The following is an 18884-nucleotide window of genomic DNA, read 5'->3' on the forward strand; positions in this document are numbered from 1 at the left end:
TTTTTATTGTTTCATATGTCTGAATGATCCTACATGAACAGCAAGTCAGAACAGCATGGAAAAAATACCACTGATGTAACAATTTATGATGTTTAAACTACTGAAAATATAAGGCCTACTGACAGCATTGTGTCACATCTTAATATTCTGAGTAATCTAATTTCACTTAGAGCTGGCTTGAAGCAAAACTTATTTTATCTGAAAATCTGAAGAAAAAGTTAGTATAGATTGTACAAAACCACTAAGACCTTCACAGTGACACTAGTGATTTTTCCTTGGGGAATGTCAAGATCAATTATTGGTTGATCTATTGGACATATCCTGAAGTATCAAACAAAATTATTTATTTCTTTACCTTCTAGACAAATCACCACAGAGCTACAGACCAGCAATGAAGAGAGCTGAGGGCAATTTGACCAACATCATCCGTGTCGGTTCCCCAGAAGTCGATGAAACAAGTAATCAGGTCTCAAGGTACATCCCAGAGATTAGCTGCTGTGTCATTCAATTAGTAAATTATTAAAACAAGATGTTTTCTTCGATTACATTAAGATACTGGCAGCAGGGAGGGCTATTACATTCCATCGAAGAGTCTGCCTTCCTAAATTCTCTTGCTTATTAACACATCATTAACAATGTGCCACCTCAGCCAAATGACCAGTGGTCTCAGGTACAAAGTAAAGATCATTACAGAACATCACCACCTGCCTCATTTGAGCAAATCAAGTAGGTACATCTGAATCACTGACTGCACAAAAATATTCAAATGCTAGTTTTTCATCCTCAGCTTTGTGCCTTTTTGCAAGCTCATAAACCTTCTTCTGAGGAATCAACAAAACCTTGTAGAGATAGAGTTAAACAGAGAAGTTCATGAAACGAAACAATTTTTCTTTTCAAATTAACAGGACCCCAGGTAAATGATGCCTTTTAATACAGCACATGAAAATTTCAATTATGGAAATCATTATTCTAGGCATTACGTGCCATTTTATATTCCCAGCAGGATGTTTTTCATCTCATCAAGAGTTTCCAAGGCTGTTTAGTGCTCCTGTATATGCAAAACACATTTAAGGGCCCCCAAGAAGATGTGTTAATTAAAAAGCCTAGTCAAGTGGTCAGACAGATTGGAACTTGAGGATTATAGGTAAGAGGGATGAAATGAAGGCTTGGAAATTATAATTTCTCTTTCTGCGGTAACAGCCAAAGCAGCTGTTATAAACTGAGCAAATTAAAGATGTGGCTGACTGAGCCAGCAGTCTGGAAACAAGACATTGTAAAAACATAGCAAGTCATCTGCACCCCACTTTTAAAAAGCCAAAAGTGCTGACCATTTCTTTTTTACTCTCTTCCTGTTATTATGATCTGTCACAAATATCCTCCAGCTGCTACCCTTCCAGCCCTTGTTCACCAGTTCTAGTTTCCCACCCCCATCTTAGGGAGTTAATAGTAATTCCCAGGACTGTGGACAAGTGCTCCATAGTGGGAGTAGTCAGCAAACAAAAAAGGACATGTTTAAAAGAAGAGCAGGTGAAATAACAGTCTATTCTATTAAGTTCTATTATTTTTTTAATATGAGAGTTGTTCATGTAAAAACAGTCTTCTCATTGCTTCTCATGAGCAATATTTGTCATTCCTTGAGAGCTGTTTCATCTGCCCAGTACAGTCAGCATCTAGCTAGAGAAAGGTCTCCATTTATAAAAGTCAGATTGCCACCACGCTTTCCAGATACATTTATTGAGTATCTTGTAATTGACTATTTTCGGGGGGGAAAAAAAAACAAACTAACAATCCAACCCTTTTTCTTTCTACATTTTCTAGTCTGTTTTCACAAATAGTCTTAAAGGGGCTAAAAATAGTTTTTGCCATGAGCTAATGTGGCTATACGTATTTTTTCCATATCAGAAAGTGATGAAGGATCTTTCAATAAGTTACTTAAAGACCCCAAAAACCATCCCAGAACAACCCTTTGTCTTTTCTCAACAGCAGATACAGACTTCCTTTTAGAAGCAGAATAAACATTACTTGCTTTGTTTAGACAGCTTTTAGGTCAGTGTTGCCAAGCTAGAATTTGTCTCAACTTATTTTAACATAAACCTGTGGTCTATTTTTGATCTCATTTTATACATCATGAATGAATACCTCCCAATATATTTCCTCTATGTTTATTTGTATTCAAGACAAACTCATCATTTCAGATCTGTGGTAAATGAATTTTTAAGTGTTGCCATTTCAATACTACACTAACGATGCTGTTAATAATATTGCTGCATTGAAACGTTGCATCTGATTTGAGGTACACTCAAGCCCTTTGCAAACAATTATTCATTAAATAAATTTGAAAACTGTTTATGAGATTCATACCATAAATTTTTAACAGACACAAAATTGATACAGGCAAGCTGAGTACTCTATTTTTGATCAGAAATTAGTTTTAGGTGGCATGGGGCCTTTGTCTGATGCTTTTACCTGAAACAAATCAATTGCCATTTTGCATTTTCATACAAGTCTAAGAGCATGAGAGAACAGAAAAAGAATTCTAAAGGTTAAACCCCATATTCAGTACAGTCTCTCCCCCGCCCCTCTGTTATAGTGGGTATTTGAGGAGGTTCTTTACATCTCCTCCCACACAGTTTCTCTGCTTCATAAGCAGAAAGCAGCTGCTGGTTCTTTCAAGTCTAGCGGTTAGTTGACATTTACCAATAGTTTATGGTTTTCATTCTACCTTAGCAAGAAAAAGAGTTAGAATATCAGTTTTAAAGAGTGAATACTAAATCTTTATATTTCTAATCCTCCCCTCATCCCAATCTGGAGGGGTCTGCAGCCAAGATTTTTGGTGGGACTTAAGGAAGGGACAAAAACAATGCTGTGAATCAGCACAGAGAATAGGACCAATGGGTCTTGGTTTTACTGATAAAATTCTTTCCCCTGGAAAACACCTCAATGCAACTCTTGACCAGTAGCACTGATTTAATTATTTCCCTTTCTATCCCACTTTCTAAAAAACTGCTGTGTACAATGCTGGTTACATATATGACTTGACAAACTTAGCAACATTATTTAGAAACTGCCATAAAAAGAAAGAAAAATCTTGCATTTATATCTATGATATGATGTTTGATGGTAGAGATGGGAGGAATGAGAAAGGTCTAGGATGCATCACAGAAAACACTATTTTCCAGAGCAGGGAAAAGCCAGCTGAAACATACAAAGAAAGATGCTATGTCCTGCAAATACTGCCTAACACACTCATGTGAAAGGTTACCCCCTACAGTTTAACCCCCACATCCAGGCACAAGCAGACAGGCTATGACAAAGTCCTGACATCTGACTTCACTCCCAGATAAATGCACTGATATGGCTTGGTTTAAGGTTTGTCTTTCCAAAATTTGTCTTGAAAATAAGGAAAACTATTACTTGTTAAATACATGAAATTATTCTATCCAAATAAAGATGAAAAACTGTACTGTCCTGGCCACTATTTCAACAGTGGAATGCTCTTGCTAGAAATATTTTCAGATTTCCAGCAATTTTGAACTTGTAATAAACAAAATGTAGTCAGAGATGGCTCTCCTAAAAGAGAGTGAGTTTATACAAAAGGGAATCAGGAAAACAGAGGTGATCTGATAAGCAAAATTCCCCCCAAATCAGAAGGTAAAAAATGCCATACCTGTAGTTGTTAACAGCCTGCTAAAACCCCCAGTAAACCTAAACTCAGAGGTCAGTTAGCTGGTAATACAGTGTTTATTTCATAGACTTTTTCAGAGCAGAAATCCAGAGTACAAAAACCTTTTATCTGATAATATTAACAAAGAATTTTAAAGACGTAACATTAAGATGATTGTGGTGGGTACAGAAACGAACTTGGAACATGCAATTGCTGGATGGCTGCAAACTTTACCTAATGTGTTTAAAGCCACAGAAGTAAACCATCCCAGACACCTCAGCACACAGACAGTGCAAGAAAATGCCATATTCTTTTTTCCAGGTGTAGGTCAGAACATTTGAAGACATCTATGATTGAACTGGGTTTCTTCTTCCTAAATCAAGGCTTCCATGACTGAACATCCTGGAGGCAGTTAAAAAAGTCATACTGGCTCACAACATCTGCAGGAACTCGGCAGTGCAGCAGTTTGCTGCACACGTGTTAAACAGGCAGCACTAAAAACTATAAAAACAGGTCAAAGCAAAATGAAAAAGTACTTGAAATGAAGAATTTCACATCAGTAACAGGAAGAAAACATGGAGACAACCTTTTCTACAGGTCAGCAAGCTAAAAGCAGCAAGAGAAAAAGCAGTTTGCAGTAATCCACACACAATAGGTCATGAGCATTACTTCCTTTTATCATGTATTGCACCTATGGAGCACTGGATTTTTCTAAACAGCAACAAAAGCATACTTTCAAGTCCATCCAACAAACATCTGAATGACACAGCAGACTGAAAATATTTCAGAGATCAAATATACACCAATGGCTACCTCTTGTTCCCTTGAATTAAGAGTGAAGAGCAGCTTATCTGGAAAGCAGAATCTAATTTAAAAATATCTTTTCTAAATAAAAAAGGAGAAAACCACCAATTTTTAGGCAAGGTGGAAACTCAGCTGCCAACAGACTGCAGTGTCTGTTTCTTTTTGCAAAATAGCAATTCCAAAGCACATTAAAAATCACATGTAAGTGGCAAACATTAAAACATGAAGTCATTAAAATGAGGATCATGGGAGCACGATCCAAGGACCACCTTTCTTCCCCCACTGATAGAAGCTTTAAGGAAAATCAGATATATCTGTATTCAAGTACATAAAAATGATCTGTAGTATCTTAGCACACCTGCTTTTAGACAGACATTTGACTGATTTCAATTGGCATTTGTACTTCAAAAGAGGTGATGTAACAGTCAGACCAGCTAATATTTTTCATGTTTTTGCATGAATGGAAAAAAGATCTAGACACATCAGACCGATTATTTTATATTCTTTCATAGAGAGTTACTGTGGCTTTATGAAGAGGATTTTTTTTCCCCTCAAACTTGTTTACTTCTGTTTGGTTTTGAATTTTTTAAAGAAGCCCTCATGTTTTCAACATTAGATCACCATGCATAAATAAAGTAAAATAAGTATACCTACAAGTGCACAGACAGCAAGGTGTTTCTTTGCATTACTCAGTAGAATAAACACAAGAATTTTCCATGGCTCCAGAGCTCTTCAGGCAAGCATCCTCCTTACATACACATACAGTTGCTTCAATTTCATTACTAAGAGTAAACTATATCATTATTATACTTTTTTCATTACTAGACAACATGAACAATGGATCTATGCATTACTGTTAAGACTGATCAGAAACTAATATTCCTTTCTCAGAGAGATAAAAATATTTTTGAAATTTTATTATTAGACTAAAGGGAAGAATGTCTAAGTTATTTTAATTATCTTCTGGAAAAAGGAGCTTATCATAAAAGAAAGATGAGGACAACATGTAGGAGCACAATCACTTTCCAGATAAATAATCTGATCATCAAGACTTTCAGAGAAAATACCAGAAACACAGGTTTCCAGGCCCTTCTCCAATGACAGAGCTCTGACATTACAGAGGCACACCAAAACACCAGGCCATCAACCCTTCTAGGGCAGCAAGGGGGCTTTTTTTCTTTTCCTCACACAAAAGGCCTTCCCAGAACTTCCATTAAAATACGTATTTCTTCAAAATCTTCTGCTTTTCTCCCACAGAGGAAAAAAAAATACTAAGTTTTCAACCAGATGTAGTTACAGGTTTGCACAGAACTGCAATTGCAGGGGAAAAACTAACAAAATGAGGAAAAAATATTCTTCTATAAAGTTCTAGTAATACCTTTAAACATATTACAAGCTTAAATTGCATTGCATTAATTTTCTAAATTAACACAGTTGGACTTTTAGATCAAACAGAGAAGAAAAAAAAAAGACTGCAATCCAACAAAAGTGTTGTAAAAACACTTCTGTTCAAAACAGGTCAAGTATTTTCTTGTGCTTGAAGACTAACAAATAGGTTTCTCCGTGAGGTAGTCATTAGGTATTTTGTCTTTATTTTTGCTACCTTTTTTTAATGGTAAGATATAATTTCTACCTCTCTATTTAATACACTCTAATCTGTATTCCTGAGAATAGTAATTTTCTTAAGACATTTCTTTTGCTATTAGTTGTGATAGGATTTCTTTCTCTCATGTTTGCATTTTGCAGACCACAAGATTTAGAAGATCACTGGTGAAGAAAGACACTGGGCCAACCCATTCTGTTGATATGACACAAAGTACAGCACAGTTTGGTATTCCTTCCACTCTGAAGGAGTTTCACATCAGGTAGTAGGAGCTAACTTAATTCTTTGCTGTTGAATGACTACCCATTTTTTCCCCAACCTTCTCCCCTTAGGCAATATTAACATTTTAATATTCTGGAGAACGTTTAAATTACTGCTGTCCAAGGGCCACAATAAGATGTGGGAATTCCACCCAGTCTGAGGGAAGAAGGGGGCTGGTTCTGCAGATCCCCACACTGTCCCTTTCTCACAGAGCCAAGGAAAGCCCACTAGAACTGACAGGGCATGCAGAACGCAGGGAGAGGGCTAATTGAGTTTAAAAGCTGTGTAGCTGCAGTCTCATTTAGGAAATACCTCCAGGCTTGCTCAAGAGTTTAGTAATAAACCTAGACCACAAAGCAGACTGAATGTTCAACTCTACATGCCCAGAAGGGAGAGAAGATCCTTTTCTTCACACTGCTAAGCTCATGTTAGCCCCTCCAATCTTTCTCCCACAAAGTAGGATTCCAGGAATCATCACCATTTTTCTTATCCTGAAGGCAGGACTGCGTATTGTTAGCAGTTTCTATAATCTTGATTGCAAATTTCTATTACAATAAAACACCAGTGTCATCACATGAAATCAAGAATCTGTCTTGCTAAATTTTGTTAAAAAAAGTTGTTTTCAGCCTAAGCCAATTTGAAAAATAGAAATGGCCACAGAGGTTTTCAGAACAGAGAAAAATTCACATTTGATCTTTTCTGTCACAACTGGCAACTGTAGTTGGTACATGGGAAGATTTCTGCCCTAACCAACTGATCACTAAGGCATTTAAATAATCTGTAGAGATGATTTAAAATGGGATAATCCACAACCAGAATAGCCACAGTATTTAATGGAGCTATTAATTGTGAAAGGAACCCAGGATCAGGCCCCAACCCAGTCACAAATACATTGAAGAAATTTGAATAGATGTACATTTGACCACAGTAGGACATATTCTGAAATAATATCAAAAATATGGGAACAACCACAACTAAAGTTGTTCTCACATGCTTTGTTTTTACTGACTCTAAGCTTTATTAAGGTTTTAGTGTCCTATAAAAACAGCTCCATGAAACACCAGGAGAAAAACCAAAGCTGAACATCCAGAAACTCTTACATAGATACAAACTGCAGTCATGACTAGAGCAAGAAGTAGCATGATTTTAAGTGGAGGGTCTAGAGCCCACATCCATCCAGAAGCAACTGAGGGAACTAGGGTTATGAAGTCTAGAGGCTCAGGGGAGAACTTATCACTCCCTATAACTACCTCAGAGGAGGCTGCAGTAGAGGATGTCTGAGTGTCAAGTGCCCTTTTTTCCGAAGTAATGAGTGCTAGGATAAGAGAAAATGGCCTCAAGTTGCACCAGGGGCCATTTAGATTGGATAGTAGGAAAAAAATCTCCACCAAAAAGCCTGTCAAGCACTAGAAAAGGGTTCCCAGAGAAATGAAGTCACCATCCCTGGAGGTACTTAAAAGACATGCACATATGGTGCTCTGGGACAAGATTTAAATAGTAGACCTGGCAGTGTTAGGTTTGCTGTTGGATACAATGATCTCACTTGCCTTTTCCAGTGTCAATTATTAAATGAATGACAGGTTCAAATCACTGGCTGTGTTACCACATATGCTGCTTTAGATAACGGCTAATTCCTTCCTTGCATGATACTTAAAATGTCAAATATATTCTCAAATCCAAGAGGTTCTTGCAATCACCTGGACCATATGAATGCATTTAAAGATTTAAATCCATAATATAGTTTCCTTCCTAATGTTTACACACATTCCTACAGCCACAGTGAAATTATTTCTACAGATACAGCATTATCAGAGAGCCAAACTGTATCCTTGCTGTCCAACAATTACAGCACCGCTCCATAGAGCAAAACAGGAACATCTGGAATTCTGCTCTTATGAGGGCAGCTGGGACTGCACTGCTATTTCAGGAAATGAACTGTGGTCAGGTTATAAAATATACTTGGGGCTGATCACAGAAAGTTAACAACTATCCTGCTATTGAAGAAATTACTTATGTACAAGGTATAAAGAAAAATTTGCCGAAGTGCATAGTGTGCGTTCTTCTGAAACAGAAAAATTGTGCAGATTCACTCTATATTTAAATCCCATTGAGCGTGAACACTTCCCTTTCATTTCAGAAATTATTTCGTAAGTAGGAAAACAGTGTGATAACTAAGACTGATTTTACCAAACCTGCCACTAAGGAGAGTTATTTCATTAACTCATATTCTATCTAACTAGAAACAAGTTTGGGTAAATGCTATTACTTCTCTCAAGTTCTGCTTTGGTTTCATGTTATTCCTCAGAGTTTGTGGCAACAAGTGCAAGACAAATTATTAATTTCACTTCAGACAAAACTGAAAAGTACTGATTAACAGTAGCCAGGAATAGTGGCCTACATAAAATCTTTCTTTATTAATATTATTGAGTGCAGTGGTTTGAAGTGGCTTGGTTTTTGTTTAAGGGAAAAATCAAGCAGGCCGGGCTAGAGCTCAACCCACTACATTGAGAAAGAAATAAACAAAGTTGGCCAATCATACCATTTTGTACTTTGAGTGTTCTGATCAAGATTCCTTCCAAGACCAAATCATTCCTAAGATTCCTTCTTTGCACATATTGGCATCAATATTTTGGAAGAACTTGAGTTGTTCTGTGAATGCACAGGTTTAGTAGAAAGCCATTTTGATGATCACAGACTTGAAAGACTGTGTTTCTATACACTTGAAACACACTTGATAAAGAAAAAGCCCAATAAATTACTTCTGCTAAGACAGACAGTTTCTAACTTAATACAAAATTAATAAGAATAAATTATTTTTTTTCAATTCCATTTACCTTCAGTATTAAGTAGATCTATGTCTACTCTATACTCTTTGAATATTAAGTATTATTTGTTTTTAAGTGCGAAAAGAAAGGCATACCTAACTACTCACATTTGCCAGATTTCAAATTTGAGATTTGTACTTTAAAGAGAAACAACTTTGCTGAAACTCCATACCTACACCTTTAGCAACTTTTAATATTTTGCTATAGTTTAGGGAGTATAAGTTGGCTTTAAGTTTTGTTAATACTGCATGAATATTTTGACAAGAGTTCATCCACTTAGCCAAAATTGGAAACAGCTAAGTATTTGCATGGTATAGTACCAGACCTACACACAGTGAACCAGTTTAAAGGGGGAAAAAAAAGCCTAAGTGAGATTTGCAAAGGCATTCGATCAGGATAAAGAAATAATGCAACTATTGTAACAGTCTCCTGCTAGAAGTGGTGGAGCACTTTAAACAAGTCTTACTTAAACAGCATTTCTTCTCCTCCTTTGAAATATGCTCTGAAAAAAGGTTCACAATTAACATATTGTATACATTTTACAAGGTTTTCAAAGATCAGAAAGTGTTTCTGGAAAGACTCACTCAAATTTGGCAAATAATTAGAGCAAACATTACACCAAGGTGCATTAAATGTTTGACATCTGTGAGGGTACAGAAACAAGTACTTACACACAATTAAGTTCAGTAAGAAAAACTAAGTCAGATAGAATTTTAAATGGAGGCAAGAAAGAAAAAGGAAAAAAGAGAGCAAGGGAAAGGATAAGAAGTTTAAGCAGTAGAAAACATGACAACAGCCAAGTGGAAACAAATGAGATATTATAGCTAGGGTGCAGTCACAGGACTATGTGTAACTCGGTTACAGCTGAACACCAAGAGCTTCTGGTGAAACTAGTTCTGTGTGTGACTTTAGGAAAAGTATAAAGAAGCATATTCAAAAGACAATGAGCACAAAGAAAACACAGTCATGACTATTGACAATAGCGAATTCTGTACTGAATGTGTGAACAGGACATGAGTGAGGCAAAATAGAATCAGCCCTGCTTTGCCTGGGATTTTTGTAGTGACACAAGCCAAGCAATCTAAACAGCAAATGTCTGTGCTAGGAGAAGACGACATAAAACACCACAAAAACAAACTGCTTTCCTCATGGAAGAATGGTAACTTTGGACAACATTTGGCACCACAAGTTCAAAGGGTTATTTCATCTGCATTATAAGTACAGACCCAGAGATTTTACAGTATTCCTGTCTCCACACTATTGTTTTCTGTGCCATTAATGGCATTTAAATTATAGACCTGATGCAGCCATGTAGTCAAAACACCACATCACCCGATGAGACACTGTATTATAATGTCAGTGTGTCTGTGTTTTAGCTGTGCTTTCATATACTCTACTTCTCTTCAATCACCCTTTCTCTCTGCCAAAGAATAGATACAAGAGACAAGTCTATCTTTAGCTCCACAAAAAATTCTTACTCAGGCAGCTGCAACACTTTATTCATCACATATCCAAGACTCCTGTTTACAGCAATGAAATTTTTAGACTTACAAATTGTACAGAGGCAGATTTAAAAAAAACATGGAGAACTTAAAATGAAAATACAGGATATGGCTAGGGAGTCAGAAATAATATACTTCAAAGCAAACTAATTTCTAAACTACATCAGGTGGGATTCCTCATTTCTTTTGGGTTCTTTTGAGTGTTAGGTATTTTTTGTATTTACTTTCAGTAATGTAGTTCATATCTACTGAAACATTGTTTCCCAGAAGCATAATATTGTATGAATTGACCTTTACATACAGTTATTCACAATGACAAATATTGATTAAATAACAATAACTTATTCTTTGACAGCATCTTAAGAGAAAATATATTGACATTTCTAAACACTTGCATGACTAAATCTGAAACATTTCCTTTTCTAAATTGTACTACTAAAAAGCTAAACTGGTCATAGCAAGTTACTGAAGAGCTATGTACCAAATTCAGAATTTTAGCCAGCATTTAAAACTTTGTGCAATCTCAAATGCCTCAAGCTAGCTATTTCAAGGTCACAAAATTCCTGGTGGGAGTGTTGGGGGACATCTGCTCCTATAAGCTGGTCTGCTGCTTGTAGCCCTCAAATGGACAACTCCACTTAAGATGAAATATTTCAAGATGTCATGATTTTCTACTTTCTGCATATGCAATTCATCCTTTCAAGCACTCAGACTTTCAAAATATTCTCATTAAGAAAAAAAATGCACAATATTAAGTTACTAAGCTAAATTTCTTCTGTATTGGCTTATTTTTAATGCCATACACAAAACAGCATTGTTTTTTTTCTTATTAAAGGCATAATCTCAATTCAGAAAAGCTAAATATCAGGAATTCATGAAAACTGTCATGCATGTTCTACACTCGCCAAGAATATCTAGGGCACCTGAATATATTTAATGGTTCAAGTAAACTTTTACAATTGTTTCTGCTGAACAGGGGAAGACACATGAGCCAACAAGTTTCTTTCAAAATCTTGAAACTATTTTACTTTTTTCTAAATGAAAAAGCTTTTAATATCTTACTGAATACTCTTCTTTATTTCTTTGTATTTCTCCTCGATGTGGTGTGATTTATCTTCTCCTACAGTCCACTTTCTACATCATCCCAAGTTACAATGATTTGGCATTGGACAGAGGACTATGGAAGCATAACAAAACTCCACCCAGCTTTTCACGCATCCTTTCTCACAGTCAAACCACAGCAAAAGCCACCACACTATAGGCATTAGAGAAAGTCATGCATACATAGGAAGATCCCAAATGTTTGGGATTTTTTTAAGTGTCAGTAGTCAACAGGATATATTTATTATTCCTGACCTTTAGAACCGAAAGCTCAGTATCATTCAGATACAGAAGTTCTTCTCAAACAGCTGACAAATATTTAAAAGTAAATCTACTTTAAAGTCTTCTGCTGTCTGAATTATCAACAGAAGGGCCCCTGACACAGTTCAGTCAAAACTTATCAATCCACATTCAGCCTGACTTGAAATCAGAGAAACGCTGGAAGTAAGTGAGGTTGGAAGGGACCTCAGTCCTAGCCCAGTGTGCTACTCAAACCTGAGAAAAACCTGGCATTACCCCGTGCTGGGCAATTTGTCCAAATTTGAAGTATCAGAAAGATGGAAGATACCAGCCTCTCCTCACACATCAGTAATAATACAAGGCAAAATTTTATATATGTGATAAAAAATGTACATAGAACCTTATATTAGCCAATGACTGAATTGGCAGAAATATACATTTTAGCTGTAACATTTAACTATTCTTCATGACATGTATTCTTCTTTGTGAAAAGAAACAGCTGTGATATGTCAGATACTACCCATGGTAACTACTGCTAAATGCACTCAATTTAGCCTAGACCATTAGATAATAGTGTACTAGGTAACTTGGTATGATCATTGAATGATATGGATGATCCTTTGCTGATACTTTTAGTTTTTGAATCGTTTTAATCTGACCATATTTATCAATGCCTCACAAATATTTAATTTCTTACCAATTCATGTCATTCACTACAACTACCTCAAAGGCTCTTATAAGGAGTTGGTGGAGTCAGCCTGGACTAGATTCATTCCAAGTACTGATGATTTGTTCTGTCAATAAAACCAGAAAATCCTCCTTGCACAGAAGTAATCATCCTTTCCTAAACTCAGTACAGAAACTTCCATTTAACTTCACTAAGAGGGAAGTAAAGTAACATCAGGCCCTTTTCAAAACCTACCTTGAAGACATATTGTTTAGCCCAGAGCTAGCCCTGGAACAACCCACTGGTTACAAGTGAATGTGACAATCCCCCCAAAATAATCTGTTAAAAGATACTCAGTTTGAATTCTCAAAAATTTGAGATCTTCTACGCAGAGTTCTCCTTTAGTTGATTCAGTAAACTTGATCTCTGACCTTTAAATAAGGGCTAAAATACCAGATATTCTCTTCAAACATGTTCTTGAAATGATGGGGTATTGCCTGACAAACATTTCATTCATACTCAAAATTAGCTGGCTGTAACTTGTGTTTCAGGTATAGAATGAAAGAACTTACTTGAGAAAAAGTTGAATGCTTTTTACTCTACCCTGTGCTCCAAACTAGGATATCAGGTCCATTTTTTAACTTACTGGTATGCTCTATTAATGAGGCAACAGGGAATTCACGGACAGAATAGCAAGGGGACTGAATCTGAACACAAACCAGTGAGAATGATCAGTACTTTCTGCATTCCCTCTTACAAATCACACGTCCCATGTTAGACTACATATTTCCAAGATTTTCAGGGATATTAATGATTGAATGCATTCCATTTTACATCTTCTTATATGTTTTCATAAATTTTTCCTTTTAAACAGAAGGAAAACACCATTTTATTATTCAATATAGGCTGTATCACAAAGAAATGGGTGTACTACTTTTCCAATACTTGCATTCTGCCATACTTGTATAAAACACAAAATTAAATGTTTATGTCAGTATATTTTCTAGCAGATATTGGTGGAGTGGTGATAGAAATAAGCCTTTACAAAAATCAGTACAAAAATATTTTGGTTTTCCTCTAAAAAGTATTTCGTCTGTGAACTCCAGCAAACAGAAATATTTGACACTGTAAAATCCTTTTCCACTCTTGACCATCAGAGAAATGTATTATATTGTGTCTCAAAGACCCTCTTTTATTCAGACCTATTTACACTCAGTCATGTTTTTGGTGACCAAATTTTGAATTTCCTGATAACATATTTCTGTGTATTCATGAGTTACAAGTTTTTCAGCCATTTCCCTGGTTTCTCCAGATAAACTCTTTCAACTACATCTTCCAATTCTAACTTACATACAATGATAGACTGGCTGTCTGCAATACTTCATTTCTACAGACAAAAGTCCAGCTGCATGTGTTTAATCATTTCCTTGCACCGTCAAGTAGCAATCACCTATATTCAGGGACATGTGATAGGACTGAAGGGGACACAAGGAGGTAGAAACTATTCCTCTGTCCACACTTTTCCCTGCTTACCATCACTCAAATGCATAGGGTTGTAGAGAAGCTTGAAGCAGGCCTACCATATCTACGGTTTTTAAATACTGTTATAGATTTAATGATATTAAAATCAAATAAATTTGAGTAAAATTTAAGCTACCACAGTAGAAGGAGTTTCCTTATCAGTTCAATAATTACTTCTTTAATCAGATTATTAGATAACCTCTGGAGTGAACATGAATTCGCATAATCTGGGATCTGTTTTGCCGAGTTCATCCAGACTGCTCTTTTTAAACTGCAGGTTTGGACAAACATTTTTAATTATGTACCTGGCAGATGAAACATTATCAGTTTTCATTATTAAGTGCCTAAGTCTGAGATGAAGAAATATGGTGAGAATACTTGAAGAGCAAAGAAACCAAAACCAACTCCAAAAGAAAAAAGACTTTCCAAATCCACAGAAACATCTATGCCTGCATTCTGGTCCTGAAAAAGTACCTAATATAGGAAAAGGTTTCCGATTATAATTTTCCCAACCATAAGAAAAGTAGGAATCTATGTAAATCCAGTACAATGAAAATGCCAAACCTAGAAAGAATCACAAGTGAACATCCATGAAAATTTTAACAAGAAATTATATAAATAGTGCACTGAATTATCTTCAGTTTATAATTACCAGCTAAGCCACAGACCCCGTGCAATGCAACTGCCCAGCTGCCACAGTTCACAACAGAGAGAGCTCCCAAGGCTATTATTTCCCTTTTTCCAGTGCATTTCTGCAACATATTTTTGAGTTTTATCTTTAGAGTCCAGCTGGAAGCATGCTTCTGTTGCCAGCTAGTTTTCCCCTACAAACTCCCTCCCTCATGAAGGGAAAATGCAGAATGGCAGTGCAGTGGGAGAAGCAGGAAAGTAAAGGGGAGAAATACAATCAAGCAGTAGAAGTAGTAGTTCTACCAGACATGTGTAATAGGCAGCAACTTTTTAGTCATAATGACTCCTCAAATGCACCTCATCATAAGCTATTACATACCACACCTCTCACAAGAATAGGCATGTTTGCCATGTTTCTGTGCTCTCATTTTACATAAGCAACCTTTGTTCTCTCCTTGTCTCAAAGTAACAAATGAAAAATCAAATGAAAGTCAGTGAGATTCATACTACAGCACATTTGTACAAGTAGTTTTCCCAAGTATGCCCAAAAGGCATCTAGAGAAGAGTAACTAAATTAATTTCAATTACCTGATCTTCTGGACAATAAACAAAAATCAGCATAAAGTTTCAGTAATGAAGCAGTCAAATATGAATAAGGAAGCTCAAAACTCAGTTCACTTCTTTCAAAGTCAATTTAAAAGGAAAATATCTTAGGAAATCCCCACCTGAAAAGGAAAGTACTCCTTTATTAGGCCAATTTGAGTTGGTATACACAGAGTAGAAGAAAACTGCACTTTTTAAGGTTCAGCTTTGCGGATAGGAAAGGTTAAAACTCACTTACACTGAAGGTAAATTATAGCATGGAAAATAAAGGTTATCAAAGGAGAAAAACTGCCTTAAAGGTTGTTCCCACTAGTAATTCTCCATATTAATAATCTTTAAGCAAGAAATTTCTCTCAGAGCTGCTTTCCATCTTATCTCCAAAAAAGAACTTGTAAGGTACAAAAAGCCTTCTGTTTTTGTCTGTCTTGTTGACAGATTAATAAACCCTACAGTTTGCTACATATAACTACTATTTTCTTTTATATTCTCAGGTTTAACTTTCAGTGTAAGATGTACCAAAAAGTTAATTTGCATTCTAAAAATCTTTTTCAGACCCTCAAATTCATATGGTAACATTTTCAGCTATCAAAGTCATATGCATAAATACTGGGCTCATGCCTTTATATTTCCAGAATTAGAAGTTGAATCTAAGCTTTTTGGTAATGGAAACAGACTTTGGAGCTCTGGTTTACCTGCTAAACCTCTTCCTAGAAAACTATGGAGCTGGAGAAAACACATCCTGCATGCAGATTTCTTGGTTGTACAGTGGCACACCACCCAGGAGCTGTCACTCAGCAGAAGGAGCAATCTCAGCTCAGACCGATGAGGAAAGCACAACACCCAGCAAAGAATACATTAGCTTCCTAGTTAAGGACAGGAGGAGTCAACCCACAATCATTACGGCCATTTCCTAATTAGAAGGCAAAGGGGAATAGTCCTGGAAATAGGTAAGAGCAACCAAAGGTCTGAACTTCCAGATCAGATGAACACTGCAGTTATATTCCAAGGCCTGATACCCAAAATGTCCATAGAGATTTATATCTAGGCAATACATAGAGCTGCCTAAAGAGCTGCACACATAAAAATACTCTCAGAAGCCAGCAGGTTGAAGATAGTCTTCCTAAACAATTTAGGGTAATAATGAGAGTCATAGGCCTAGAACTGCAGCCTTTAAACTTCTGCTGGCCTTATAACAATATGACCAGAAACACTCTCCTGGAATTTGGCTCTGAAAACACTTTTCTGCCCACTGACAAAGAAGCAGGCACTTGTACAGCCTCTCTCTGAAGAAACCACATAGCCACCCAGGGCACAGACTTGGATTTCAAACCTAAACCCACCCCCAGCTACAAGATATTGTGATTGAGGGATGCTCCCAAATGTTTCCTCAAGAAGCAAAAAGGGCAATTTAAACATTGATTTGGCAATAGAGAATACCCCTGGTAATTGAGACACCATTTCCCATCATGTTTAGGATTTGCTCTGATGCCTGCTCAGAGGAGCAGAAAGCAGAGGGAAAGGGAACTGCACACACTGTCAGCCTGCTGTGCAAGACACGCAGAAGTGAGGCCAGCGGGGCACTTCTGCAGAGGAGGGCTCAGCTCCAGCCTGGCCCAAGCAACAGAGAAGTTATCTGGCAGATATGTTGTGGCAAGTGGCTTTGGACTCCTCCACGGTGAGACAAGCACTGAATGAGCTGCTTTAACCATTCAGATTTTTATTTGGGTGCGTGCTAATTAAGCACCTTAACCCAGCTGTGGAACACATGTAACAGAAATACAGCAGATTGATCAGTCTTACAGTAGGCTAATTTTTTTAATAATTGTTTTAAATGCTTGCTAAAAACTATCTGCATATCTTAAGTGTGATTCAAAAATTAATTCTATTTCTTCTTATACAGACAAATGGCTCTTAGCATTTTTAGAAAGGTCTCTGGATTCTATAAAGACTGGAAATGCTGTGAAGATACATTCACAATTATGAACAAATTTTTTTGCACATCTACCATCAACATTACTTTTTCAGAGTTTAATTTTAATATTAAACAATTTTAATTTTCAGCATGGCAACTGTGCACAAGCATCATCTGGGTGGTGAATGCTGGGGGTAGCTGAACTGCTTTATAGGAACTCTGCTGGGTGGTGTTCTGTGCATGTGCAAGGCAGTGCAATATCTGCCTTTGACTTGACTGCTAGTAAACCAGTTCTTTAAAACAGAGGAATTTCTAAATTCACAGAGCTAAAGGTCTGGCAAGTGAAGAACTAAATGACAAATACCACATCAGCTGAACATAAAAGCATTCCATGTAACAGAAGATACCCACACTTTGAGACCAGAGACCAGTTTAAATCCTTAACCATGCAGGATGGCAAAACATTTGTTACATAACAGCAGCTTCACATGGCATTTTTACATCCTGCCATCTTTTCACAGAAGAACAGAAAATTAGACTTCTACCGGCTCTGAGAGACGGGGAGTGGAGCCAGCAGCAATATTTAGCAGAGTGACTGATTTCTGGCACCATCTAGCTTCTCTGCAACAGGAATCTGGCAGCCTGGTAGGTGCTTTTCAAAGACACTGATTGAATAATTGATACTAGTGCTATACAAAGGCTCAAGACAGCACAAGAAAGAATAAGAAATAAAGTAGTTTTGATGCTTAAGACTTAATTTTTTTTCTTCAAATAAAAATTGTGCAGTAAAAACCCTGGGCAGAATACCAAAGCCAAGAGAATACAGACTCTGTTCATCATTCAGCTTCTCACTATGCAACTCTGCCAAATATCTGTAATATATATGAAAGTATTAGACAAAAAGAAGCCATAATGCAAGCAAGACTATTAATTGTTCATTTTCATGAGATATGGGATAATCTGAAAAGAACACATTTATTTTGACCAGTGGAACTATTCCTAATTCCACTCAGGAACATCAAAATTCCAATTATTATTTGTAACTGTAAGACAGTGAATTTATATTCATTCACTGCACTTAAGGGGTTTTGAACACCAAAATCTTCAATTCCCCACCACCAGCTCTGCATGGAGAACTGCTGACCATTTGAGAAAAACAGACTTGTTTTGTGCTGAACGTCAAAATTCATTAACTGATGAGATATACAGCCTTTGGATGCTTTGCTCTGTAAAATTTTGCAGAAAAACATTTACTTGTCAGCATGAGGACATGTTTACAGACTCACACATTGGTAAACCAGAAAGGAAGACAAATAAGGTTGGTTTATATCCTCAGTAGATGAGGAAATAGCAGAGGAGGAGGAAAAAGGAAAAAAAAATCTTTCTAGACTATACCAGACCAGCAAGTACAGTCTCTACAATGTAGAACTTTTCTCCAATTCCCACACTGTAGCTTTCTTTCCATTTGCCTGAAATCACCTGCAATGTGCTTTAGAAGCTAATCCCTACACATTTGGTTTACTCGGCAGAGGCCCAATAAAAGCAGGGATT

General features: G+C 36.7%; 1 long non-coding RNA gene across 8 annotated transcripts in view; it reads left to right on the top strand.

Moving 5' to 3' along the window:
• Positions 1-18884, top strand: part of LOC110479805 (uncharacterized) — a 61739-nt gene that overhangs the window by 29781 nt on the left and 13074 nt on the right. For 5 of the 8 annotated variants that reach the window (XR_002466990.2, XR_002466994.2, XR_002466991.2 and 2 more), the window contains exons 2-4: positions 363-474; positions 6215-6333; positions 17658-17978. This is a non-coding gene — a long non-coding RNA (uncharacterized LOC110479805). The remainder of the gene's footprint in view (positions 1-362; positions 475-6214; positions 6334-17657; positions 17979-18884) is intronic. The other 3 variants (XR_002466993.2, XR_004148597.2, XR_013340480.1) reach the window with 3 other exon arrangements.

The sequence above is a fragment of the Lonchura striata genome, chromosome 9 (assembly GCF_046129695.1).
Source record: "Lonchura striata isolate bLonStr1 chromosome 9, bLonStr1.mat, whole genome shotgun sequence".
NCBI lineage: Eukaryota > Metazoa > Chordata > Aves > Passeriformes > Estrildidae > Lonchura > Lonchura striata.